The sequence below is a fragment of the Macaca mulatta genome, chromosome X, assembly GCF_049350105.2.
Source record: "Macaca mulatta isolate MMU2019108-1 chromosome X, T2T-MMU8v2.0, whole genome shotgun sequence".
Classification (NCBI taxonomy): domain Eukaryota; kingdom Metazoa; phylum Chordata; class Mammalia; order Primates; family Cercopithecidae; genus Macaca; species Macaca mulatta.
Genome location: NC_133426.1, coordinates 125,385,934 through 125,406,906, shown reverse-complemented (window position 1 = coordinate 125,406,906; position 20,973 = coordinate 125,385,934). Strand labels below are relative to the sequence as shown.

The 20,973-nt window shown below is 42.1% G+C and overlaps 1 pseudogene; it reads right to left on the bottom strand.

The window, feature by feature from the left end:
- Window positions 1-263: 263 nt before the first annotated feature.
- On the bottom strand, window positions 264-19,809 carry LOC711307 (protein cordon-bleu-like; annotated as a pseudogene).
- Window positions 19,810-20,973: the final 1,164 nt, after the last annotated feature.

Below are 20,973 nucleotides of genomic sequence, written 5' to 3'. Positions count from 1 at the left end.
CATTTTTTTAGACGGAGTCTTGCTCTTGTTGCCCAGGCTGGAGTGCAGTGGCATAATCTCGGCTCACTGCAACCTCTGCCTCTCAGGTTCAAGTGGTTCTCCTGCCTCAGCCTCCGGAATGGCTGGGACTACAGGCCTGCACCACCATGCCCGGTTAATTTTGTATTTTTAGTAGAGACGGGTTTTCACCATGTTGGCCATGGTTGCTCTCGAACTCCTGACCTCAGGTGATCCTCCTGCCTCAGCCTCCCAAACTGCTGGGATTACAGGCGTGAGGCACTGTGCCCAGCCTTTTCTGATGCGTTGTCTTGCACAGGTGGCCCTGAACCCGGAGGAGGAGGGGCTCGGCGTTTCTTCATCTCTGACTTCATGGACACCTCTGAGATGCTGCCCAGCAAGAGGGATGGACCCAGCGTAATGGAATGTCAGTGCATGGATGGAGAGTTGGGAGAGCCATTCAAACCCCTTTCCAGGGCAGCCTGGAGGTGTCCTCATCGCTGTCTGCACCCGAGAGCAAGAGCTGCTCAGCCTTACTATTGCTTCTTTTATTAACTTTGAAAAATCCCAGAAAGTTTTTCTTCTCTTTATCTGTCTCATCATTGCCAAGTGATGATTTTCTAAAGGTTTATCTTCTGTTGTCCCACGAGTAGAGCGCCTTTATCCCAAGCTTGTTCAGGGAGTTGGACAGCTCTAGCTCCTCCCTGGCAATGTTGTCCCTGAGGAGAACCACGTGCTCTGGGCTGACCTCACCCTTTGCACAAATGACTGGGAGAATATTTTGGAGAGGAACCTCAGGGCTCACAGGCACAACAGCTTTTTGTGTCTGCAAGTAATTTACGACCAAACACACAGATTTCTCAGGCACCTTAGGGGGACCAGGCTGAATCTTCTCTTCAGGAACTTTTTCTTTCAGAAACACAGTATGCACATTCAGGGTCCCAATCAAAGTATTTGCCTTAAACCTCAAAGGTTGTTGGGTTTCTGAAGACCAAATTTCAAGGGCTTGGTGGGATGGATTCAGGTGGTTTTGAAGGCAAAGTTCAACCAGTAGGTCCATCATTGCATGGCTCCCATTGAGCACGCTCCTCTTCTCCAGCCCCCTGGGCAGGACCACGGTGACGTCCATGGTTGCTGGCCCTCAGTTCCTCCTTCATGCGGACCAGGTTCTGCTGCAACCTGAGGGCCCCATTGTTGGGGTCTTCTGGTGGCTGTGCATGTGCAGAGTGGCAGCCTTTCCAGGAGGTGGGGGAGCACGGGCCTTCATCTTCCTCCTCTCCTCCCAGGCACACCTGGGATCTCAACAGCCCCCATAGGCGTACACTCAGCTCTCCATGACGTGAGGTGGGTGCCTGCAGTCACAACAGCTGCTCTTTTAGGCCCAGGGGGAGGATTACACAGGATAAAGTGTGCAAATTTCTTTTGGTGGTGCCTGGCACTGGTAAGCAATCGATCCACGTAACTCTTATTATTCAGACTTGTTCACTTGCTTTTGGTGCATAGTTCCCTGAACAACTATGCAGCTAGAGTCCTGGCCCCTTGAAAAGAGCTCAAAGCAGAAACAAGAGCCAAACACCCATCATCGCGCTCTGGCAGGTATACATGTCACCGGAGCTGGGCCAAGGTGGTGCGGGGCGGCAAGTTGGGGGGCTGTTTTGGGGAGTAGGAGAGTCATGCATCTGAAGTCCTCTTCTCCAGCCAGTGTGCTGCAGTACCCATGATTGCTTTTTAAGATAAACTTTTGTGGAAAAACAGTCCCAAGGAAAACGGACAAAGTACATTGTGGTTTTGACAGGAAGATGGGAAGAAATACTCTTGGAGGCTGTTGCTGAGATGGATAACTCTAAGTGCTTGGAGAAAGATGATGAAGAAATTAATAGAAGGAAATACTATATATTGAGCATGTACTATGTGTCAGATGTTTTCATATCTCCTCACAACAAACTCTGGGAAGCAGGTAATATTATCCTCATTTTTCCTGGTAATATTCTGAGAATTAGATGAAGTAATTTGCTTGTACCACTAGTAAGTGACAACTGAACCCATGTCATTAAGATTCTAAGGCCTGTCACCATATTTCCTTGATAATGAAACTACCTGAAAAAATGTATCAAGCAGGGTCTAATCAGAAGAAAGAAATCACATGAGCTATTTGATCAAAGACAATTTAATATAAATAATTATTAACTAGGTTTATAGTTGTTAACGAAGTAGCTTAAAGGGTAAAAAGATAACATTTTTACCCAGCACAGATAAGACTGTGCTGTCCAATACAATAGCTACATGCAGCTTTTGAGTGCTTGAAATATAGCTAGGACAACTGATGAACTGAATTTTAATTTTTATTTAATTTTAATTCATTTAAATTTATATTTAGAAACCATTAGTTGGTACTTCCATTTCTAGCCAGTATGAAATAATAGAGACTGAATTTACCCTCACATTTGAAACAACTGAATATTGGATCAAATATATGAAATGGTTTCCAATACACTGGACAGCAGACAAGAAGAGCAGTGATCCCTGGGACAAGAGAAATAAGTGAGCTCTAGGATTGTCCCAGATTACTGACTGAAGACAGTTTCCTGGCTGTGGCACAGAGAAGGGGAGGTAGAGCCAGGAGGACTTCCTGACTTGAAGAGACAGGACTGAGAGTTCAGGAAGCTCAAAGCAGCTAGACTGCAGGGAAGAATACCTGGAAGGAGAGAAGTACACAGAAGGAGAACTCTAGAGAGCTTTGGTGGATCACCTTTAAGTACTGATAGGTGTGTACATATGAGGAAACTACCAGAAGCCAAGGAAAGGACTATACAAGAGGATTAAAAGGAACAGTATCCGGCCGGGGATGGTGGCTCACGCCTGTAATCCCAGCACTTTGGGAGGCCGAGGTGGGTGGATTACGAGGTCCGGAGATCGAGACCATCCTGGCTAAAACGGTGAAACACTATCTCTACTAAAAATACAAAAAATTAGGTGGGCGTGGTGGCAGGTGCCTGTAGTCCCAGCTACTCGGGAGGCTGAGGCAGGAGAATGCGTGAACCCGGGTGGCAGAGCCTGTAATGAGCCGAGATCGCACCACTGCACTCCTGCCTGAGTGACACAGCAAGACTCCGTCTCAAAAAAAAAAAAAAAAAAAAAAAAAAAAAAAAGGAACAGTACCCAAGTACCCAACATATACTCAGAACCTGGAATACTGTCTGTCCCAAATAGGCAGACTGGAAAACCTCATAATTAATTGTAAATTGATAGATTACTCAGAAGGGTCTTCCCTTGTAGTGGGAAATAATTAGCCTTAGAAAAAAAACATTGCTGTGCTCCAACCTAACAGATCGTAAAAGAAAGACTGAAAAGGATAAAACTATGTTCAAGTAATTTAAAAATCAATTAATTAAAATAGTCCCAGAAATAACATAGATGTTAGAATTAGTAGACTAGGATATTTAAAGATTTATTATAATTGTATTTTAAATGGTAAAAAGGTTATGTAGAACCATATAATATATTAAAAAATGAAAATGAAACTTAGATATGAATTATAGTATCTGAAATAAAATACACTGATAGGATTAACAATAGATCAGACATTTCAGTAGGAAAGATAAATGAATTTGAAAACATGTCAATAGAAACTATCCAATGAAAGAGAGAATAATAAAATAATTATTAAAAAATGAAAAGAGATTCAATGAGCTATTGAACAACTTCAAGCAGCTTAATATATGTATAATTGTAATCCCCAGAGGAGAGGAGAAGAGGGGAAACAAAACAACATATGAAGAAATATTTGCCCATGTTTTCCAAAATTGATGAAAGCTATAAACCTACATATCACAGCATCTCAATGAACTCCCAGCACAAGAAACATGAACAGAACACTACCAAGGCAGGTCGTAATCAAATTGCTCATAACCAGTGGTAAGGAGAAAAAGTTAAAAAGCAGCCAGAGAAAAAAGGAATGTACAAAGGAACAAAGACAAGGATGATGGGCGATTTCTTGTGGGTGACAACACAACCACGAAAGCAGCGGAAAAATATATTTAAAGAGTTGAAAGAAAGAAGAAAAAGCTTCCATACCCAGTACAAACACTTTTCAAAAACAAAAGTGCTGGTCAGGCACAGTGGCTCATGCCTGTATTCCTAGCACGTTGGGAGGCCGAGGCAGATGGATAACGTGAGGCTGAGAATTCAAGACCATCCTGGCCAACATGGTGAAACATCGTCGTGACAAAAAATACAAAAATTAGCTAGGGGTGGTGGCGGTTGCCTGTCGTCCCAGCTACTCAGGAGGCTGAGGCATGAGAATCACTTGGACCTAGGTGGAGGTGGCAGTGAACTGAGATCATGCCACTGCACTCCAGCCTCAGTGACAGAGTAAGACTCTGTTAAAAAAAAAAAAAAAAAGTGCCACCTCACACCCATTTGAAATACAAAAAAAAAGGTTGGTGAAGCTATGGAGCAACTAGAACCCTTGTATACTGTTGGTGGGAATGTAAAATGGTACAGTCTCTACTGTGGATAACAGTATGGCAGTTCCTTAAAACATTAAAAACAGAACTACCATATAATTCAGCAATTCCACTTCTGGGTGTATACTCAAAAGAATGGAAAGGCAGGATTTTGAAGACATATCTGTATACTTATGTTCATGGCATTATTATTCACAATAACTAAAATGTGGAAGCAACCCAAGTGTCCACTGTTGGATGAATTGATAAACAAAATGCAGTATATACATACAATGGAATATTAAGCCTTGAAAAGGAAGGAAATTCTGACGTATTTTACAACATGGATAAACCTTGAGTACATTATACTAAGTGAAATAAGCCAGTTACAAAAAGACAAATACTGTATGATTCTACTTATATGAGGTACTAGAATGAGTCAAATTCATAGGGACAGAAAGAATGCCAGGCCGGGAGCAGTGGCTCACGCCTGGAATCCTAGCCCTTTGGGAGGCCTAGGCGAGTTGATCATGAAGTCAGGAGATTGAGACCATCCTGGCTAACACAGTGAAACCCCATCTCTACTAAAAATACAAAAAATTAGCCGGCGTGGTGGCAGGGTCCTGTAGTCCCAGCTACTCAGGAGGCTGAGGCAGGAGAATGGTGTGAACCTGGGAGGTGGAGCTTGCAGTGAGCTGAGATCGCACCACTGCACTCCAGCCTGGGCAGCAGAGTGAGACTCCGGAGAAGGAGAAGGAGAAGAGGAAGAGGAGGAGGAAGAGGAGGAGGAGGAGGAAGAATTCCAGCACTTAGGGAGGCCAAGGCAGGTGGATCGCCTGAGGTCAGGAGTTCAAGACCAGCCTGGGCAACATGGTGAAACCCCCAACTCCACTAAAAATAAAAAAGTTAGCCAGGTGTGGTGGCAGGCACCTATAATCTCGGCTACTGGGGAGACTGAGGCAGGAGAATCGCTTGAACCCAGGAGGTGGAGCTTGCAGTGAGCCGACACCATGCCACTACGCTCCAACCTGGGTGACAGAGTCAGACCCTGAAAAAAAAAAAAAAAAGAGAAAGAAAGAAGGAAGGAAGGAAGAAAAGAAAAGAAAAGAAAGAGAAAGAAGGAAAAAAAGAAAGATAGAAAGAAAGAAAAAGAAAAAGAAAGACAAAGAAAGAAAGAAAAAGAAAGAAAGAAAGAAAAGAAAGAAAAAGAAAGAAAGAAAGAAAGAAAAAAGAAAGAAAGAAAGAAAGAAAGAAAGAAAGAAAAAGAAAGAAAGAAAGAAAGAAAGAAAGAAAGAAAGAAAGAAAGAAAGAAAGAAAGAAAGAAAAAGAAAGAAAGAAAATAGAATGCTAGTTGTCAGGGCTAGGAGTAGACGATAATGGGGAGCTGCTGTTTAATGGATATAGAATTCTAGTTTTGCAAAATAAGAGTAGTTCTGGAGATGACTGATAATGATGGTTGCACAACAATGTGAACGTAGTTAATGCCACTGAACTATACATTTGAAAATTGTTAAGATGCTAAATTTTGTGTTATGTGCAGTTTGCAACAATTTTAATTTTTTTTTCTTTTTTTTTTTTTTTTTTTTTTTTTTTGTGATAGAGTCTCTCTCTGTCGCCCAGGCTGGAGTGCAGTGGCACGATCTCGGCTCACTGCAACCTCCACCTCCTGGGTTCAAGTGATTCCTCTGCTTCAGCTTCACGAGTAGCTGGGACTACAGGTGCATGCCACCATGCCTGGCTAATTTTTATTTTTGTTTGTTTGGTTGGTTTTTAAACAGAGTCTCTCTCTGTCCCCCAGGCTGGAGTGCAGTGGCGCTATCTCAGCTCACAGCAAGCTCCGCCTCCCAGGTTCACGCCATTCTCCTGCCTCCGCCTCCCGAGTAGCTGGGACTACAGGCGCCCGCCACCACGCCTGGCTAATTTTTTGTATTTTTAGTAGAGGCAGGGTTTCACCATGTTAGCCAGGATGGTCTCAATCTCCTGACCTCGTGATCCGCCCACCTCAGCCTCCCAAAGTGCTGGGATTACAGGCATGAACCACCGCGCCCGACCTAATTTTGTATTTTCAGTAGAGATGGAGTTTCACCATATTGGCCAGACTGGTCTCGAACTCCTGACCTCGTGATCTGCCCGCTTCGGCCTCACAAAGTGTTGGGATTACAGGCTTGAGCCACTGCGCCCGGCCCAAAATAAAGACTTTCTAAGCATACAAAAGGTTTAAAAAGTCATCACCAATGGACCTGAATTACAGTAAATGTTGAAAGACATCTTTTTTTTTTTTTTTTTTTGAGACGGAGTTTCACTCTTGTTGCCCAGGCTGGAGTGCAATGGTGCAATCTCAGCTTGCTGCAACCTTTGCCTCCTGCCTGGGTTCAAGCAATTCTCCTTCCTTGGCCTCTCAAATAGCTGGGATTACAGGCAACCACCACCACGCCCAGCTAATTTTTTATATTTTTAGTAGAGACGGGGTTTCACCATGCTGACCAGGCTGGTCTCGAACTCCTGACCTCAGGTGATCCACCTGCCTTGGCCTCCCAAAGTGCTGGGATTACAGACGTGAGCCACCACACCTGGCCTGAAAGACATCCTTCAAGCAGAAGAAACGACCCCAGATGAAAATATGGATCTATATTAAAGCAATAAAGAATACTGGAAACAGAAACTTCATGGATAAATATATATGATATTTTTCTTATTTCATAAATATCATTAAAAGATAATTGACCAAGCAAAAATAGTAACAATGAATTGTGGGCTTTATAATTTATGTGTAAGTAAAATATATGCAAACAACAGTATAAAGGCCAGGAGAGAGTAAATGTAGGTATACTATTGGAAGGCTCTTCTTATATTATTTGTGAGGTGATATAATATCACTTGAAGGGAGACTACAGTAAGTTAAAGATATACGTGTGTGTGTGTGTGTGTGTGTGTGTGTGTGTAGCTTGAACGCAGGAGGTTGAGGCTACAGTGAGCCATGATCAGGCCACTGCACTACAACCTGAGGAACAGAACATGACCTTGTCTCAAAAAAAAAAAGAAAGAAAAAGAAAAAGACCATCAGACTGGATAAAGAAGCAAGACCTAAGTGTATGCTGTTCACAACAAACACACTTTAAATACACAAACCAGTGAAAAATAAAGTGATGGAGAAAGATATACCATGTGTAGTGAACTCAATAGTGGCCCCAAAGATATGTTTATGTTCTAATCCCCAGAACCTGTAAATATTACCTTACATGTCAAAATATGTGATTAACTTAAGGCTTTTGAGAGGAACTTGTCCAGGTAGGCCCTAAATGCAATCACACGTATCCTTATAGGAGAGAAAGAGAGCTAATTTAGCTACACTAACACAGAGGAGAAGGCAATATGAACGTGAAACAGAGAAAGAGATAGAGCTGTAGCCATAAACCAGCGAATGCTGACAGACACCAGAAGCTGGAAGAGGCAAGGAATATATTCCCCCCTAGACCCTATGATGGAAGTGTGGTCTTACCTATACCTTGATTTCAGACTTCTCACCTCCAGAACCATGGGAGAAGAAATTTTTTTAAGCCACCAGCATTTCAGTAATTTGTTATAGTAGCCACGGGAAACTAATAGATCTAGTTAATTAATGCTAACACCAGATACAGGAAAGACAGATGGCTTTATTAGTGACAGACAAGTAGATTTCAAAGCAGCAAATATCACGGTGGGATGATAATAACAAAGGGGTCAATCCATCGACAGTACATAACTGTCCTAAATGTTTGTGTACTTGACAAAGCTTCAAAATACATGAAGCAAAACATGTATTCAAGTCATACAAAGTATATATTCTGATGTCAATGGAATTAAATTATATTCTAAACACAGAAAGATAGCTGGAAAATACTCAAATATGTGGAAGCTAAATGGCATACTTATAAGTAAAACATGAATCCAAGAAAAAAAATCAAAAGTGGAATTGAGAGGCATATTTAACTGAATGAAAATGGAAATACAATACATCAAAATATGAGATACCATAAAGCACTATATAGTGGAAAATTTCTAACACTACATTCATATGTAAGAAAAGAAAAGATTTCAGATAAATGACATCATTTCCACATTAACAAATTGAGAAAGTAGATCAAATTAAGCAAAAAGTAAGAAGTAGAAATCAATAAAATAGAAAACAGAAAATCATTACAGAAATTTAATGAAACGAAAATCTGATTCTCTCAGATAATAAGCAAAATTGATAAAACTCTGGCTATGTGGATCAGGACAAAGAGAAGACACAAATTACCAATGTCATAAATGAGATAAAAATATTAACACAGATTATACAAATATTAAATGGTTAATAAGGGAATATTATAAACACATTTTTAGCAATAAATTTGAGGGCTTAGATGAGATAGGCTAATTGCTTGAAAGATATAAACTACTAAAGCTCATTAAAGGAGATTATATCATTATCTCTGTCTATCTATCTACCTATCTATCTGTATGTATAGAGATACATACACACACATACAGACAAACACACAAAACTGAATACCCCTAAACCTATCATAGAAATGGAATTTGTAGTTAAAAAGCTTCTCACTAGTAAACTCCAGTTTAGTAACTCCAGACCCAGATGTTTACACTGGTTATCACTACCAAAAACTTAAGGTTTGAAATAACATCAGTTTTACCCAAACTCTTCCAGAAAACTGAAAGGAAGGAATATTTCCTAACTCATTCTATGAGGACAGCATTACCATGATACTGAAGCAAGACAGATAAAATTACAAACCAATACCCTCTCATGAACATAGAAACAAAAACCTCCAAACAAAATCTTGGCAAATTGAATCTAGCAATATAAGAATATAAAAAACATAATGGGTCCAAAAAAACAGTAGAAAGAATGACTAAGACCTACTATTTGATAGCACAACAGGGTGACTATAGTCAATAATAACCGTACATTTTAAAATAAAGAGTGTAATTGAATTGTTTGCAACTCAATGGATAAATGCTTGAGGGGATGGATACCCCATTCTTCATGGTGTGCTTATTTCACATTGCATGACCATATCAAAACATCTTATGTACCTCATAAATACATACACCTACTATGTACCCACAAAAATTAAAAATTAAAAAAATAATAATACATCATGTGTAAGTGTGGTTTATATCAGGAATGCAAGGTTGGTTTACATTTGAAAATCAATCAATATAATTGACCATATTAATAAATTAACAAAGAAAAGCCATGAGCTCATCTCAATAGAGGCAGAAAAGTCATTTGACAAAACCAGTATCTATGGCTGATAACAACTCTCAGCAATATAGGAGTAGAAGGAAAGTTCCTCAACTGATTAAAGCACATATGTGAAAATCCTATACGTAACAAACTTTATGGTGAAAGACTGAATGCTTTCCATATACAATCAGTAACAAGTCAAGGATGTTTGTTCTCACCTCTTATATTCAGCATTGTCTTAGTCTGTTTTGTGCCATTATAACAGAATACCTGAGACTGGGTAATTTATAAAGAACAGAAATTAATTACTGACAACTCTGAAGGCTGTGAAGTCCAAGATCAAGTCACCAGCAGGTTAGAGCCTGACCTCTCTGCTGCCAAGATGATGCCTCGAACACTGCATCCTCTGGAGGAGAGGAATGCTGTGTCCTCATGTGACAGAAGTGCACAAACCCACTCCCACAAGCCCTTTTTTTATAATGGCATTAATCTATTGAGAGGGCAGAGCCCTCAAAACCTAAACATCTCCCAAAAGGCCCCATTTCCCAACACTGCTGCAACTAGGGATCAAGTTTCCAACACATGAATTTTGGGGGATGCATCCAGACCATAGCACACATTGTATTGGAGGGTCTGGCCAGAGAAATTAGGCAACAAAATGCAATAAAAGCTCACAAATGATAAAGTACTCTCTTTACTTGGATATAATTGCTCATATGCAGAAAACCAGTTACAATCTAAAAAAAGTTCCAGAACTAAAAGTGAGTTTAGCAAGGTTACAGGCTACATCATTAATGTTTTTTAAAATTTCATTTATATATACTAGTAATAGACAATTGAAATTGAAATTTTAAAATACCATTTAGGTCGGGTGTGGTGGCTCATGCCTGTAATCCCAGCACTTTGGGAGGCCGAGGCAAGTGGATTGCTTGAGGTCAGGAGTTCAAGACCAGCCTGACCCACATGGTCAAAACTCATCCCTACTAAAAACACAAACATTAGTCAGGCATGGTGGCACACACCTGTAGTCCCAGCTACTCAGGAGGCTGAGGTGGGAGAATCACTTGAACCCAGGAGGCGGAGGTTGCCGTGAGCCGAGATCACGACACTGCACTTCATCCTAGGGATCACACCACTGCACTTCAGTTTTATATACAAATGGCCATAGAAGCTTTATTTGCAATAGCTACAAACTGGAAAGAGCCCAAATGTGTATCAATAGGTAAATGGATAAACAAATTGTGGTATAGCCATACAGCAAAATACTACTCAGCAAAAAAAGAAAAGGACTATTGAGAGATATATATATAATAACATAGGTGTGGCCGGGTGTGGTGGCTTACGCCTGTAATCCCAGCACTTTGGGAGACCGAGGTGGGCAGATCACGAGGTCAAGAAATGGAGACCATCCTGGCCAACATGGTGAAACTCCTGTCTCTACTAAAAATACAAAATTAGCTGAGTGTGGTGACGTGCACCTGTAGTCCCACTTACTAGGGAGGCTGAGGCAGGAGAATCACTTGAACCCGGAAAGGCGGAGGTTGCAGCGAGCCGAGCTGGTACCACTGCACTCCAGCCTGGGCAGTAGCAAGACCTTGTCTCTAAAAAAAAAAAAAAAAAAACTACAACAAAAAATAAAACTAACATAGGTGAATCTGAAAATAATTATGCTCAGTAAAAGAAGTCAGAAAAAAATTGATGTATGATTCAATCAATCTATGAATCAAAACGTATAAATTCTTTTTTTGTTTTTTGTTGTTGCTGTTTGTGAGTTAGGGTCTCGCTCTGTTGCCCAGGCTGGAGTGAAATGACGCAATCTCGTCTCACTGCAACCTCCGTCTCCCAGGTTCAAAGGATTCTCCCACCTCACCAAGGTAGCTGGGACTACAGGTGTGTGCCACTATTCCTGGCTATTTTTTGTTTTTAGTAGAGACAGATTTTCACCATGTTGGCCAGGCTGATCTTGAACTCCTGACCTTGAGTCATCTGCCTTGGCCTCTCAAAGTGCTGAGATTATAGGCATGAGCCACTGTGCCCAGGCAAAACATAAATTCTTAAAAAACACAAACTAGGCCAGGCAAGGTGGCTCATGCCTGTAATCCTAGGCACTTTGGGAGGCCAATGTGGGAGGATTGCTTGAGTTCAAGAGTTTGAGACTAGCCTGGGCAACATAGTAAGACTTCGTCTGTACTAAAATTTTTTTAAAAAATTAGTCAGCCATGGTGTGAATGCCTGTAAGTCCCAGCTACTTGGGAGGCTGAGGTGGGAGGATCATTTAAGCCCAACAGGTCGAGGCTGCAGTAAGCTGTGTTTGTGCCACTGCACACCAGCCTGGGTAACAAAGTGAGACCCTTTGAGGGTCAAAGTGAGATTGTACACTTAAAATATGTGCAGTTTATTGTATGCCGATCATACTTCAGTAAAGCTGTTAGAAAGAACTGACCCACACAAATACATCCAACTGACTTCTGACAAAGATGCAAAAGTAATTTGGTGAAGTGTGAGAAAAGGCTAAGGCCTGACAGACTTCGCCAATAAAAAAGACACCATGAGCACTTTTAAGATTCAGACAGTTTATTACTTACGTGGAGAGTGAAAAGAAGAGTAGCCAAAGGTGCCAGCTCCCTGTGGTCCTTGTTTCACACACCAAAAAGGATGACATCAAAACAAAAGAGACCTCTTATCCTCTTGTATACTGAGAAGATCACAAGGAGTTCTGCCAAGATTCAGATAAACTGCAGGTCAAGTCTTTGTCTGTGTGGTCTCTGTTGTCAGGTTGCCATGACAGAGCTGTTTCTCCACACATAAAAGCCGCAGACCCCGGGATTTGAACAGGTTTCTCTGGGCAGAGTTATTCCTCACATGCTCCTGTAGTTAACTGCAAGAGAGAAAGCACATCCTGTGTGGCTTCAGATAGGGAAGTCTATGCCTGACCTCTCTGGACTCTGTCCAATGCATGTATTTTTCCTGTTGTTTTTGCTCCGTTTCCTTTTCCTAATAAACTTTAGCAGTGAGTAAAACCTGCTATATTGACTCTTGTGACTCCTTCTAGTGAATCACTAAACCTGGGGTGGTCATGGGACCCCAGAAACATGGGAATTTTCTTTTTAACAAATGGTGCTGGAAAATGTGTACATCCATAGGCAGAAATAAACAATAAACCTATGCCTAAGCCTCATACTTTATACAAAAATTAACTCAAATTTGATCTTTGATTTAAATGTAAAATTATAAAGCTTTTAGAAGAGAACACAGGAGGCTGGGCATGGTGGCTCACACCTGTAATCCCAGCACTTTGGGAGACTGTGGTGAGCCGATCATTTGAGTTCAGGAGTTTAAGACCAGCCTGGCCAAAATGGTGAAACACTGTCTCTACTAAAAATATAAACATTAGCGGAGCATCATGGTGCATGCCTCTAATCCCAGCTACTTAGGAGGTTGGGACAGGAGAATCACTTGAAACTGGGAGGTAGAGGTTGCAGTAAGCTGAGATCATGCCACTGCACTCCAGCCTGGGCAACAGAGTGAGACTCCGTCTCAAAAAAAAAAACAAAAAAAAGGCCGGGTGCAGTGGTTCATGCCTGTAATCCCAACACTTTGGGAGGCCAAGGCGGGCAGATCACGAGATCAAGAGATGGAGACCATCGTGGCCAACATGGCGAAACCCCCCATCTCTACTAAAAATACAAAAATTAGCTAGGCATGGTGGCACATGCCTGTAGTCCCAAGCTACTCGGGAGGCTAAGGCAGGAGGATTGCTTGAACCAGGGAGACAGAGGTTGCAGTGAGCCGAGATGGCGCCACTGCACTCCAGCCTGGCGACAAAGCAAGACACTGAAAAAAGAAAGAAAGAAAGAAAGAAAGAAAGAAAGAAAGAAAGAAAGAAAGAAAGAAAGAAAGAAAGAAAGAAGGAAAGAAGGAAAGAAGGAAAGAAGGAAAGAAGGAAAGAAGGAAAGAAGGAAAGAAGGAAGGAAGGAAGGAAGGAAAGAAAGAAAGAAAGAAAGAAGAAAGGTAAAGAAAAAAGAAGAGACTGGGCACGGTGGCTCACGCCTGTAATCTCAGCACTTTGGGAGGCTAAGGTGGGTGGATCACCTGAGGTCAGGAGTTCGAGACCAGCCTGGCCAACATGGTGAAACCCTTCCTGTACTAAAAATACAAAAATTAGCCAAGTGTGGTGGTGCATGCCTGTAATCCCAGCAGTAGGGGAGGCTGAGGCAGGAGAATCGTTTCAGCCTGGGAGGCAGAGGTTGCAGTGAGCTGAGATCATGCCACTGCACACCATCCTGGGCAACAGAGTGAGACTCCGTCTTAAAAAAAAAAAAAGAAGAAGAAGAAGAAGAAAACACAGTAGAAAGAAAATCACCGTGATCTAGGAGTTGGCTGAAGGGAACTTAGACATGACACCAAAAGCACAATGCACAAAAAGAAAAAAACATAAATACATTGATGAAAACTCATAGAACTTCTGCTCTATGAAAGACTTCTGTTAAGATGATAAAAAGACAAGCTATGGGGCTAGGTGCAGGGCTCATGGCTGTATTCCTAGCACTTTGGAAGGCCAAGGCGGGCTGATTGCTTGAGCTTGAGACCAGCCTGGGCAACATGGCGAAACCCCGTCTCTACAAAAAATACAAAAATTAGCCAGGCATGGTGGCATGCACCCATAGTCCCAGCTACTTGGTGGCTAGGGTGGGAGGATCGCTTGAGCCCAGAAGGTCGAGGCTGCAGTGAGCCAAGGTTATGCCACTGCACTCAATCCTGGGTGACAAGATGAGACCCTGCCTCAAAAAAAATTTTTTTAACTGGGCATGCTGGCATGCACCTGTAGTCCCAGCTATTCGGGGGGCTGAGGTGGGAGGATCACTTGAGCCAGGGAGATTGAGGCTACAGTGAGCCATGATCACACGACTGCACTCCAGCCTGGGCAACAGAGTGAGGCCCTGTCTCAAAAAAAAAAAAAAAAAAAAAAAACAAAAAAACAGCTACAGTCAGGGAGAACATATTTGCAAATCACATCTCTAACAAAGAATATATATCCAGAATATATAAAGAACTCCCAAAACTCATCTGTAGTAAACCAACCACCCAGTTTTTAAATGGGTAAAATACTTGAACAGACATGTCACCAAAGACAACGTACTGGTGGCAGATATATACATGAAAAGATGTTCAGTATCACTAGCCATTAGTGATATGTGAATTAAAACCACAATGAGATGCTGTTATGCACCTACTCAAATGGCTGAAAAAGAAAACACTGATAACAACAAATGCTGATGAAGATGTCAAGAAATAAGATCTTTCATATATTTTTGGTAGGGATGTAAAATGGTAGAGGCAGGCTGGGCACGGTGGCTCACGCCTATAATCCCAGCAGTTTGGGAGGCTGAGGTGGGCAGATCACTTGACGTCAGGAGTTCAAGACCAGCCTGGCCAACATGGTAAAACCCCGTCTCTACTAAAAGTACAAAAATTAGCCAGGTGTGGTGGCGGGCGCCTATAATCTCAGCCACTCAGGAGTCTGAGACAGGAGAATCGCTTGAACCTGGGAGGCAGAGGTTGCAGTGAGCCAAGATCATGCCACTGCACTCTGGCCTGGGTAACAGAGCAAGACTCCATCTCAATAATAATAATAATAATAATAAGGTAGAGCCACTCTAGAAATCATTCTGTCAGTTTCTTAAAAAGTTAAACATAGGCTGGGCGTGGTGGCTCACGCCTGTAATCCCAGCACTTTGGGAGGCCAAGGCAGGCAGATCACAAGGTCAGGAGATCAAGACCATCCTGTCTAAGATGGTAAAACCCCGTCTCTACCAAAAATACAAAAAATTAACCGGGCGTGGTGGCACAAACCTGTAGTCCAACTACTCAGGAAGCTTAGGCAGGAGACTCACTTGAACCTGGGAGGCGGAGGTTGCAGTGAGCCAAAATCACACCACTGTACTCCAGCCTGGGTGATAGAGTGAGACTCCACCTCGAAAAAAAAAAAAAGGTAAACATAGAGTTACCATATGGCCCAGCAATCACAGCAATCACATTCCTGGGCATTTATCCCAGAGAAACTAAAACTCATACCTACAGAAAAACCTTTACTCAGATGTTCACAGCAGCTTTATTTGTAATAACCAAAATTTAAAAATAAGTCAAATGTCCTTCAGCAGGTGAATGGTTAAATGTACTGTGGTACATCCATACCATGGAATATTACTCAGCAATAAAAAAGGAACATATCATTGCTACGTCCAACAACCTAGATGGAGCTTATGGGCATTGTGCTGAATAAAAAGGACAGTTTCAGCTAGGCACAGTGGCTCATGCTGGTAATCCCAGCATTTTGGGAGGCCAAGGTGGGTGGATCACCTGAGGTCAGGAGTCTGAGACCAGCCTGGCCAATGTGGTGAAACCCCATCTCTACTAAAAATACAAAAATTAGCCGGGTGTGGTGGCCTGTGCCTGTAGTCCCAGCTACTCGGGAGGCTGAGGCACAAGAATCACTTGAACCTGGATGGCGGAGGTTGCAGTGAGCCGAATCACGCCACTGCACTCCAACCTGGGCAACAGAGTGCGACTTGGTCTCAAAAATAAAAAAATAAAAAAATAAAAAAAAAGCCAGTCTCAAAATGTCACATACTGTATGATTCCATTTATATAATATTCTCAAAATGACAAAATTATATAGATGGAGAATACATAAGTGGCTGCCAGGGTTAGTTGTAGGGAAGGGAGGAAGTAAAAATAAAGGGGAAGCATGAGGAACTTCCATTGTAGTAATGGAGCAGTTCTGTCTCTTCATTGTAGTGGTAGTGGTCACACAAATCTATGCACATGAGAGCTACCGTATGATTGAGCAATCCCATTACTGGGCATATACCCAAAAGAAAGGAAATCAGTATATCAAAAAGATATCCGCACTCCCATGTTTGTTGCAGCACTGTTCACAATAGCCATGATTTGGAAGCAACCTAAGTGTCCATTAACAGATGAATGGATAAAGAAATGTGGTAATTACACACAATGGTGTACTATTCAGTCATAAGAAAGAGTGAGATCTTGTCATTTGTAACATGGATGGAACTGGAGGTCATTATGTTAAATGAAGTAAGCCAGGTACAGAAAGACAATCATCACATGTTGTCACTTATTTGTGGGATCTAAAACTCAAAACAATTGAACTTATGGACACAGAGAGTGGAAGGATGGTGGCCAGGTGTGGTGTCTCACACCTGTAATCCCAGCATTTTGGAGGGCCGAGGCAGGCAAATCACTTGAGGTCAGGTGTTGGAGACCAGCCTAGCCAACACGGCGAAACCACATTCTATAGTAAAAATATAAAAATTAGCCAGGCATGGTGGCACATGCCTGTAGTCCCAGCTACTCGGGAGGCTGAGGCAGGAGAATCTCTTGAACCCAGGAGGCGGAGGTTGCAGTGAGCCGAGAAAGCACCACTGCACTCCAGCCTAGGCGACAGAGTAAGACTCCTCAAAAAAAAAAAAAAAAAAAAAAAAAAAAAAAAAAAGAGAGAGAGAGAGTAAAAGGATGCTTACCAGAGGCTAGGAAATGTAGTAGGGGAAGGGCAGGAGTTAGGGATGGTTAATGCATACAAAAAATAAAAAGAATGAAGAAGACCTAATGTTTGATAGCACAACAGGGTGACTATAGTCAGGAACAATGTAATTGTACATTCTGAAATAACAATAAGAGTATAATTGGATTGTTTATAATACAAAGGATAAATGCTTGAGGTGATGGATATCCCATTTTACATGATGTGATTATTATGCATTACATGCCAGTATCAAAACATGTCATGAACCTCATACACCTACTATGTACGCACAAAAAATAAAATTAAACAATTTTTTAAAATCTATACACGTGAGGAAATGTTATATAATCACAAAGACATACAAAAAAACAATACGTGCATGCCAAAACTGGTGAAACCTAATTAAGACTTCCAGTCTGGTTAGTTGCATTGTGCCAGTTAATGTTCTGGTTTTGACAATACACTATAATTACAGAAAATGTCACCAATAGGAGAAGCTGTGTGATAGGTACATGGAACGTCTCTGTACTATTTATTTCAACTTCTTTTGAGTGTATAATTATCCCAAAGTAAAAAGTTACAAATTTATAATTCTGCTAATGAAAAATGTTAAGTATGCTTGGAACAACTTGAGTATGTGAATCCATATTTTCTTTCTTTCTTTCTTTTTTCTTTTTTTTTTTTTAGACAGAGTCTCACTGTGTCACCCAGGTTGGAGCACAGTGACACAATCTTGACTCACTGTAACCTCCACCTCCCGGGTTCAATTGATTCTCCTGCCTCAGCCTCCTGAGTAGCAGGGGTTACAGGCACACGCCACCACACTTGGCTAATTTTTGTATTTTTAGTAGAGACAGAGTTTTGCCATGTTGGCCAGGCTGGTCTTGAACTCCTGACCTCAGGTGATCCACCTGCCTCGGCCTCCCAAAGTGCTGGGATTACAGGCATGAGCCACTGAGCCTGGCCAATCCATATTTTCAACTGTAAATTTTATGAAATCTAAAAACATATCAAGAAGCCTAGGAAGCCTAGGCTAGGGGGGAAAGGGAGTTGTAATTATTAAAACTTGGGGGAGGGGCTGCAAGGAGCTAAAACCCATACTTGTTTTTTTTGTTTGTTTTTGTTTTTTGTTTTTGAGACGGAGTCTCGCTCTGTTGCCCAGGCTGGAGTTCAGTGGTGCGATCTCGACTCACTGCCACCTCCGCCTCCCAGGTTCAAGTGATTCTCCTGCCTCAGCCTCTCGAATAGCTGGGACTACAGGAGCCCACCACCATGCCCGGCTAATTCTTTGTATTTTCAGTAGAGACGGGGTTTCATCGCGTTAGCCGGGACGATCTCAATCTCCTGACCTCGTGATCCGCCCGCCTCGGCCTCCTAGTGCTGGGATTACAGGCGTGAGCCACCACGCCCGGCCACTAAAACCCATACTTCAGAAAAGGGGTCATCTGCTTGCTGGTGCTGAAATCTCTGAGCTTGGAAGAGGGTCCCTGTGATGCTGGGACCCAGACTTCTAAGGAGAGGCACAGACTGTTGGTGCTGTCTGTGAGCAGGGCATGATGAGATTGGTTCTTACTTTTTTTTTTTTTTTTTCTTGAGAGGGAGTTTTGCTTTGTCGCCAGGCTGGAGTGCAGTGGCGCAATCTCGGCTCACTGCAACTTCCGCCGCCCGGGTGCAAGTGATTCCCCTGTCTCAGCCTCCAGGGTAGCTGGGACTACAGGCAAGTGCCACCACGTCCAGTTAATTTTTTGTATTTCAGTAGAGACGGGGTTTCACCATGTTGGCCAGGATGGTCTCCATCTCCTGACCCCGTGATCTGCCCACCTCGGCCTCCCAAAGTGTTGGGATTACAGACGTGAGCAACGGCGCCCGGCCGAGATTGGTTCTTTCAAGTGATGGAAAAACTGCAAACTGGACTCACTCAATTCTATAGAAAGGACTTGCTCTTTCCAGGGTAAAGAGGCAAGGCCAGGGTGGCGCTCATAGGAACTACAAGCAGACAGGCAACCCACAGTCAGCAAACACCTAGGAGCAAGTCCTTTTCTCCTTCAGCTTTACAATCCCCCTCTATGGACCCCTATTGTCAGAAGCTAACACAAAGCCAGCAGACAAAACTGACTTGTGGTTTGCAGTGTCCTATTGCTAGCATCATGAAGTAGGGTATAGAAGAGTGGGTTTGGAACCAGGCACGGTGGCTCACTCTTGTAATCCCAGAACTTTGGGAGGCGGAGGCGGAGGCGGGCCACTTGAGGTCAGGAGTTCGAGACCAGCCTGGCCAACATGGTGAAACCCCGTCTCTACTGAAAATACAAAAACTAGCCAGACGTGGTGGCAGGCGCCTGTAATCCCAGCTACTCAGGAGGCTGAGGCAGGAGAATTGCTTGAACCCAGGAGGCGGAGGTTGCAGTGAGCCGAGATTCCGCCACTACACTCTAGCCTGGGTGATAGAGCAAGACTCAGTCTCAAAAAAAAAAAAAAAAAAAAAAAAGTGGGTTCAGAGCTGAGACAATAACCTAATAACTGACAAAATACAACTGTGGCAAAGCCACTTAACTATCCCCCAAATATCAGTACTGCCAGTACCGTCCTTTCATTATGCTAAATTGTGGCAGTGAGGTGGCTCTGCAGATCAGAACTACCATTTCTTAGTTCCTCTTGCATCTAGGTGGGACCTTATGACAGGTATGTATGACATTCAGGCCAATCTAAGAAGCCACTCTTTCTCATTTCTCATGTGTTGACTGGTTGTCAGCATCCAGGGTGACTTCTGATGCCATATGTTGAAAGTGACGGAGCTAGTGTTACCATAACAGATACATAATAATTCTCTAGACACTTTGGCACTCCTCATAGTTACCATGAGATTGCCAAGGAGGTTTTAAAATTCACCAGCAGGGAGCTCACAAACGCTTATCAAAACACTACTCCCAAATACATGCCACCTTCAATATAAGAAGAAATATTCCTTTTACCTTTTGAACTTAGTTTATTTAGCTAAGAAAAATTGATACTCTTAAGAGTTTTAGAGAGTTTATTCATGCATTCTAAATTGGAGAATACTTAGTATTGATAATGCTTCTGGTGTAATGCTGCAATTATGTTATAATAGCACACTATTAAACTTGTTAAGAATTTCTGTAAAATACACTGGGTGGGGAGCGGACAATGGGGATGAATTCCAGTGCCTCTCTCTTCACCAGAACAAAAGTGCTGTTTTTTTAAAATGATGCAGTGTGAAATTACTAACAAGTGGCCATCCTCAGACTCTAATTAAAGTCACATGTTAACATACAAATGTGAACTTCCACCAGCTCCTTCATTCAACAAAGGTGTAAAAAACTGTAGGGTTTTCCTAAGGGAATGACTCTTAGGCACCAATCCTAGAAAAAACTATGTTTAAAATTCTCTCAGATATTGGGGCTAAATACAAAGGAGATAAAGGAAGAAAGATTTTTCTGGGTTAGTCAAAGAGAGCAGTTGCTTTAAAATCTCCCATCCTTTTGTAAAAAAGGAAACCTAGAACCTCTGCAACAAAGTCATACGTTTACTTAAATTCCCTTTTAGATTGTTTAAATTTAAATTTGTTTAAAGTTTAAGTTCTTTTCTGCCTTTATATTTTGAAATATCATGAAGAAATCTAGTCAAGTACGTTTTTAGAAAGGTAACTGACAACCTCTCATGAAGATCATGTTGCATGTTGGCTCAAGAGGCCAGAAAGTGAAGAGGAGGCAGCCATAGCAATGTCTCAGTGGAGTGGT